This window comes from Bombus vosnesenskii, unplaced genomic scaffold (assembly GCF_011952255.1).
Source record: "Bombus vosnesenskii isolate JDL3184/JDL3185 unplaced genomic scaffold, Bvos_JDL3184-5_v1.1 scf7180000016281, whole genome shotgun sequence".
Classification (NCBI taxonomy): domain Eukaryota; kingdom Metazoa; phylum Arthropoda; class Insecta; order Hymenoptera; family Apidae; genus Bombus; species Bombus vosnesenskii.
This window is the reverse complement of record NW_022884350.1, coordinates 1,357,194-1,364,913: the sequence shown is the minus strand read 5'-3', so window position 1 is coordinate 1,364,913 and position 7,720 is coordinate 1,357,194. Positions and strand designations below refer to the sequence as shown.

At 34.5% G+C, this 7,720-nt stretch overlaps 1 pseudogene; it reads left to right on the top strand.

Annotated features, from left to right (window-relative positions):
- The first annotated feature begins 1,925 nt into the window (after window positions 1–1,925).
- LOC117242929 lies at window positions 1,926–7,067 on the top strand (annotated as a pseudogene).
- The last annotated feature ends 653 nt before the right edge of the window (window positions 7,068–7,720 follow it).

Here is a 7,720-nt window from a genome sequence, read left to right as displayed (position 1 = left end):
ATGGCGTATGCTATACGATCGTGTTTTGTCGTAAGATTGTGTCATAATATTAATATTTCATAAGAATGTAAACGATTTCTGTGTTCGCGTGTGAAATTTCAATCGACGTTCAACTAATCGTTACGGATGTAATATTTTCAAGTTTTTATACACAATTGCTCGATCTTAAGCGAAAGATAAAAGAGAATGCATTCTTCTCGTCGATGGAGATTCTAGACCACAGCAGTTTGTTCAAGCGTCTAATTGTATTCCTCGCGATAACTTCTCTACTTTAGTTCATTCGATAACGATAATTCACGTTTATAATATTTTCATTCACGCAACAAATACATATATATATATATATAAACGTTAACGGGTCTCGTCTAACTATATTAACCTTAGGATAAAATCGCAATGCTGCAGACGATAACTTGCTAAGTGGAGTCATTGGTCATCGTGGCCTTCGCCTGGAACTCTACTCAACGTTTTTCCCAGCGGTATAGAGTGGCGTTTTGCCGACGAAACAAGCAAAAACAACGCGGATTCAAATCGTTCCTCGATGCACAATTTATACAGAATTAAATGGAAGAAGGGAAGAAACAGGAGCGTGCTTGTTTGCCCGTATCTTGATCGATATTTAAATAAAACTGCATATATTCTGAGAGCGATCGCTATGCGGGTGTTACCTGAAACACGAATGGATTTTAGTATCGAATCTTCGTGAATTTCGTGTATATTTGTTTACTGAAATTCGGAAGATACTCGTGCGACCTTTGTTCGTCAAGAATCTCTGAAAAAAGATACAAAACAAAATTCGATGTTAACAAATTACCTTCACCTTTTAATACCTTGTTCTTTCGCCAAGACGCTGGTATTTTTTTAACGTCTTTTTCTATGTGTTATAAAATTGGAATCGACAAAAAGCAAAGATTCGGCGATGATAGGAAAGGGTTGATTTGCAAAAAGTTTCGAAGAACGTTTTTCTTGAAGGCTTGCAAACTTCTAAGTAAAAAAAAAAAAAAAAGCATTGCGCAAAATGCCGAGGAATTAATTAAAATCAATCGAAACTCTTTACATGTACCGTAACCATCGTTAAATAAACGGAATATGTAATAAATTTAAGAAGATACGGAGAAATCGAACTTAAAACATATTGTACACGTATTTTCAGCGTAACGATATATTACAGTTGGATCGCGGATTTTTGTGCATTCAGCAAAAGTGTGAAATTAGGAAAATGTACAAAATGCATGTACCACGCGAAAAGAAAAAAGATATTTGAAGCGAAAAACTACTTGTTGCGATATTTCACAGGTGAAATAATAACTTTATGTAAGTAGGTTACATTTTGTTATGTTAATAAAAATAGAAAATTGCATAAAGATCCACAGTCTAAATGTAGTACATCGTTTGACTTAAAAACGATACAATTTTTCGTAATACCATGAAACAGATACATCGATTCTCGATAAATTCAACCTACATTCTTCATTTGTATCTCCTACTTCGTATGTTACAGTGCCAAGTAAACGCGCGACAAGCCTAAATCGTATAATGACAATAAACGTTGAAAAACAACCAAACAATCAGTCATCGTGAAATCTGCTCTTTTCGATTATCTCATCGACTCGCGAAAACTCGACACGACGTACCAAAATGTTCAGTCATTTATGATATTCTGGGAGCGACAAAGAAGAAAAATTCCATTCGAGTCAAGCGATCGGCTAACGTGGAACGATTGAAAGGGAGAAAAGTAACTTGTCACTTCCAGAACTGCCAGAATTTCTCTTCTTATCACTTCATTATGAGTTGACTGTCCGAGACTCATTTATATCGACACCCGCGTCCCGATCTTTGACCACTTGACACGTTTTAATGCGTAACTTAATAAAAGGTAGCTTAACAATTCCATACTTGAGAAATATTAGTGACGTAGGCTAAGGATGAGTAAGGATATGGTTACATTATAACGATAATTATAGTAAACGAATGTACTGTATAGCGATAGTGCTATTTAAAATGAGAAAAATAACGAGCAGAAAAAATAATAAGGGAGAAAATTATCCGAGTATTGACTACTATCGTTAGATACAACTACTATGTATATCGTTTGTTAAATATGTACCTATAAATTATTGACGACCGTTGTTCTAAGACTACACGATGTAAGGACGAGATTCTTGTTGCTTGGTTTTGTAATCATGCTTGATAAAAGCATTCGAAGAATAAAACTTGTTGTCGTAGAAATCTTTTCTCTCGTCTTTCTACTAGAAACTCATTTCCTATCAAATTCGTTAAAATATAAAATATATTTAGAAAATACGAAATAAAGTTTCAAAATTTAAAACGAAATGAATAAATTTGATAAATCAAACAAATTTAAACTGTTTCGTCCGACCGAAAACATAAACAAAACAAAAGCCGTTGCCTTTCTTTGTCTCTCTCATACGATATGTTTTACGACATTGCAGTTAAAATATCTTTTAAACTGGTCATTTGTCGTGCCTAACCTAAATATCCTAATACCTTTTTGTAGAGAACTACAGAAAAATGCATTAAATAATGTAAAAAAATATAACATACCAGCTTAAAAAATAGTAATTTCCATGAATTTCCAACGAATCAAGACTTTCCTGGAAATTTTTAATAATGCAATTTGTAATCAATTGAAAAGTCGATTAAATTCTATATTTTGTTCGTTGCAATTTATCGAAATATCTCGAGATATTAGCTGATGCGTGTTACTTTCTACGAACATATCTTTGTTCAGTTTAATATCGTTTTTTTTGTTTGGGACGTAATAAGGTCGCTACTGAAAACATGTGTTTTTCAAGAATTTGTCGAGTCATTGTACACGCTTGATCGGCGGGTATCCCTATACCTCCACTCCTCGTCACCATAAACCACGACGATATATAAATCGAGGTATCAGTTTAATCTTGGAGATCGAAGCGGTTAGACGTTAGGTTACGTCGTAGACACATTTGCCAGTAAACTCGTTTCGTGAGTATCTAATATTAATTATTGTTTCATTTTTATACAATTTGTTCTTTCTATACGCTTATTTCAACATTTTGTGTCTTCTTCTCTATAAATTATTGCTTGATTACGAGGAAACTTCATCAAATTCAAATGATACGTTGATTAATTACGTATAATGAGATTGTAACATTGATTATTGTTTCATTTTTATATAATTTGTCCGTTATACCCATTTATTTTAACATTTTGTATTTTCTTTTTCACAAATTATTGGTTGATCACATGTATTCAAATACATATTACGATGATCGATCACTGACCTGGAAACTATTCATGCAGATATGATAAAATTCAGTTTGTTTTGAACTCGACAATAGATTTCGATAGCTTTTTCCTATTTGCGAAAAGACGTTACAGTTAGGTTTGAACACATTCTGCGCATCGGCATTTCTCTTATTGCGCAGCTCTGTTTAACGTACAGAGAATACGCCATGCTTTATTGTTATAAAGTCACGTACACGGTATATACTATATATTATAAATAAAAAAATATATATACATGTTACATTTAATTACATCGTAGTCACGTACGATATATTTGAAACTATAACGACGAATATTCAATATGGCCCTCAATTTTTCGATACAGTTATATCTTAACGTTGGAACTACCGATAGTTAATACGAAGTTTTTTCTACGAAAACCAGTCAAAATGATCGGTCTTTAAAAAATACGTAATAATAGAATACTTTTATATTTATTGATTTATTATTTTCTTACAGAAGCAATTCCATGTTATGTAGTAGATTTTTGGTATTATTAATTCATCTGGGACCATGATCCCTAAACGAGGGTTGACACATTTATAAAATTTATAAAAATACCACAGCATTTTGACTGCTCTGGTATTTCTAGTGTTAGCATCTAGCGATCGATCCGGAATTTTCCTGATAACTGATATCATAATATTGAATGACACGCAGTAAAAATTTTAAAAACGTGCGGGAAGTTGTACGAAACGAGGAAACTGGTTAATTGGGGTTCGATAAACAGGTTGTAGCACCCTTTTACACTTTGACAAGTACCAGCCATTTTGACTGCTATTGCTATAAGTAGCCTTGATACAAAATTATTTTCAGTTTGAATACATAAAAAAGAAAATAAAATTCATTATATTATTCTTTTGGTTATCGTTGCGAAAATCATTATATCATTGCGGGAAAAAAATATAACATGAAGTAGGAATTTCAAAATAAAATTATAAAATACTAGCGGTAGTTCTAGCGTTAAATATAACAACTATACATTTTTGTATTCTTGTGTACAATGTGATGTTTCTTTATCCTATACGTAAATATGTAGAATAATAACTAGTTTGCAGTTTTGCAAAAACATTATTTTCATGAACAGTTGCTCGAAGAAAGGGGAAGAAAAATATTAAAAATTTCATTTTAATAATATATAATAATATTTAGTATTAATTTCAATATTATTTAGAGTGCTTGGAACATAAAAACAATTTAATTAAATTAATAATACATGAAATTAAAATCAGTATGTGGATTTTTATTTTTATCTTTCTTTTTTAACATTTGCTTTCGGTAGTTGAATCGTAGTCTCTCCTGTATCTCAAGAAAGTGAGTATTTTTATATATTATATCTGTATTTATTTTATTATTCGTATTCTCTTTGAACTATATTTGAATAACAAGGATTTTTGTACACAGACTTTTTTCTCGTTCTATGTACTTTCACAGTACACAAGTACGTACTGTGTATTTACTTGTATAATAATATTAAACGTGATTTTGTAACTTGAATTAGCAGGCAAACGAAGGTCGTGTGAATAAAAAAACATAAGATATCGTTAATCTTAAAGGCCACCAAGAAAACAATATCCGTATTCTTGACGATGTGAGGTCAATCGAATGTCGATCATCAGAATATGACATACAAATATAATATACGTATAAATAATATAAATATATACATATTAGTACATACATGCCTATGTGTATTGTGCGTTGTTGTGTTGGAAAGAAGACAGGCTGCACTGGTGTACTGTTTTGTTTGTGTATGTGAGACTACCGGCCAATACGCGTGCTTATTTGTATGATTATATTGAGTCTATACGAAATAACCAACTAGATCTGCATTCCTTACGCTAGTGTTCTTTTCAGTATTTTCTTAATAACATTTTCTTTCCTCTGACTTATTTTATTGTAGAAATACAGTAATAACACGTATGTACATATACAAATATGCACATACGCTGTTAAGTTTTCTGAGAGCCAAAAATTATAAACGGATTTTCGACTAAGCGAAATGTCTGCGCCCCTAACCTCCATGTTGCTCGATGGTCAACAATATTTTTAATTTCTATTAGAATAGAATCTTTAAGTTTTAATATTGAAATATACAATAAAAACGTTGAACATTGTTTAAAAAATCATTAGATTCTTAATTTCTAAATTCTAAATTTGTATGTTAGAGTCCTAATCTTTATACTAAATATAATCAGATTTGCTTTGACAATTTCAATTCTTCTTTTTGTTAAAATTACAAGTTGGAAAATTAACTTCTCATTATATTCAACTTTTTAAACAATTAACAATGTGTTTTTGAGAACAAATTGGAATATTTCATATGTTTCATTACGCTAAATTCTATCCACCACCATATTGAAGATATATGGAGACATTGGATATCCCTACATCATCTCATACGTAGGGTTGATGACATGAAACTGCCAGTCATCAGACGCAATGGTCGTGAGAGCATCGGAATACATAGACTCCATATACTACAATATGAATGGTGGACAGCCTCTCAGCCCTAAGCTCTGCAAAATCGCCCTGTTTGATACGGTGTCGAAGGCCCTCACAACATCAATGGATGCGATGTATCTGTCAGTCGTTCGAAATGCCTTCTGCCTATCGTCCAGACTGATCAATCGACTCATTCGTTTAGCTACGATCTTGTGGAAACCAACGTCGAAGCCGCGGTAATGGGCCGGAAGCCAGCTGGGGACGCAGAATCGTTCCCCTTCGTAAGCAAAACCGTCCTGACGGATCTGACGGTGTAGAGGCAAACAACGGCACCACGGCAAAAGGTTAAATCCTTCCTAAAATCTCGAGCTGGGTTTTGTGAAGGACCCTTGCCGTCGGACCGACAGAACTTGGTGCGGTATTACGTTCTGGCAAGGCATCTCGAACTTCGGACAGAGACACAAGAGACCAAAGCGAGCCGATGACAGGCTCAGGCTGGTCTCTGGCGAACAGCATCCCGTGCGCTAGTCATAAGGGACTCCCAGTAGGGAACCATCATCTCCTTAAAAGGAGGTGTCGGTCACCCACGGGGCCGTCCATCACGACAAAAACGTTTAAAAAAAAAGAAATATTTCTTGGTCTTTTTTTAGAACAAATTTTAATAATTCATATTTTATTAAAGGTTTCTCACTCCTTTACTCCTCCACTTGCTGATGCCTGGAAAGGACCTAGGAAAGCTTCCAAAGACAAGAATGTAAGTAATTTTGTATTCTGTGCTTCATTTAATTTTATTACTTGTATTTTATGTAAATTATTATTAAATAAGAGAATCTTTTTGAAAATTCGACAAGCTTTAAATTCCTGAATTGGCTATTGCATTAAAATCTTATGTTTAAAACAGATCACTCTTTCAATATTTCAAACTGTACAAATAACTAACACTGTGTTTAAAAATCAATCACATATAAAATTCTATGATTTCTTACAGATTTCTTCCAGTTTTCGCTTTTTTCACGGGACTCGAGAATTCTTATTTGGCAGCGGCTTCATAATGACTTCCCTTGCATCATAGCAATATCAATGACAACGTCGCATCTAATAGTGAGTCGAATGTATTTCTCCTCTGGTCATTAAACTTGACACAGAACTTTCAACGGGCATGGTGTTCGCGGGTACTTATTTCTCCCGTAAGTACTAACATTTTCTTGTCTGTGCTTTATTTATTACCAGTTTATGGTAAGTTTTCTTGCATGTCGCCTTTCTAAAAGGCATTAATATATGAATATAATATTTACATATTATAATATAAAGAATTTGTATCAGTAACATAATGATAATTATGTGAAATAAGATTGATAATTAGTGTAGTGGCGTATGGATTCTTAGTATGGATGCGTCATCTTTGGCGTTCAGGACCCAAGGCTTCATGAAATCGGCAGTCGCCGAGGTGTGCGCGGGTCCCTCGTGCTCCCCTACTTTCTCCACGATGTAGCGGTCATTCCGCATGGCTCGCACTACCCGGTACGGACCCAAAAATCTGTCCCCGAGTTTTAACCCTGCACCGAACTGTGTTCTCTTTATGGCGACTAGGTCCCCCCTTCGGTACTACTTCGCACTCTTTCTTCTTTTATTGTAATTTCTTTGATTTTCTTCTCCCTCGCGGCCCACTCTTCGTCGATCAGCTTTCTAACTTGTGCATTCCTTGATTGTTCTTCGACCCCGACCAGTATCTGGAAAGGAGTTTTTCTCGTGTTTCTGTTTACGGTGGCCCCAAAATGCCCACCCTCGTGCGCATGCCTGACTACCTGAATCTGCATAACCTTTGGTACTACTATTATCGGATTTGCATACTCCGAGTCTGATGGTTTAACGACGCCTTCGCTTGTCCACAACTCCATCAAATCGTCCACTTCCCTTTTTTCAGACGGCGCCAGTCTTCGCGGTCTTCGTGTTACGGGTTTGTCGCGTTTCGAAACGCTTTTTGAAG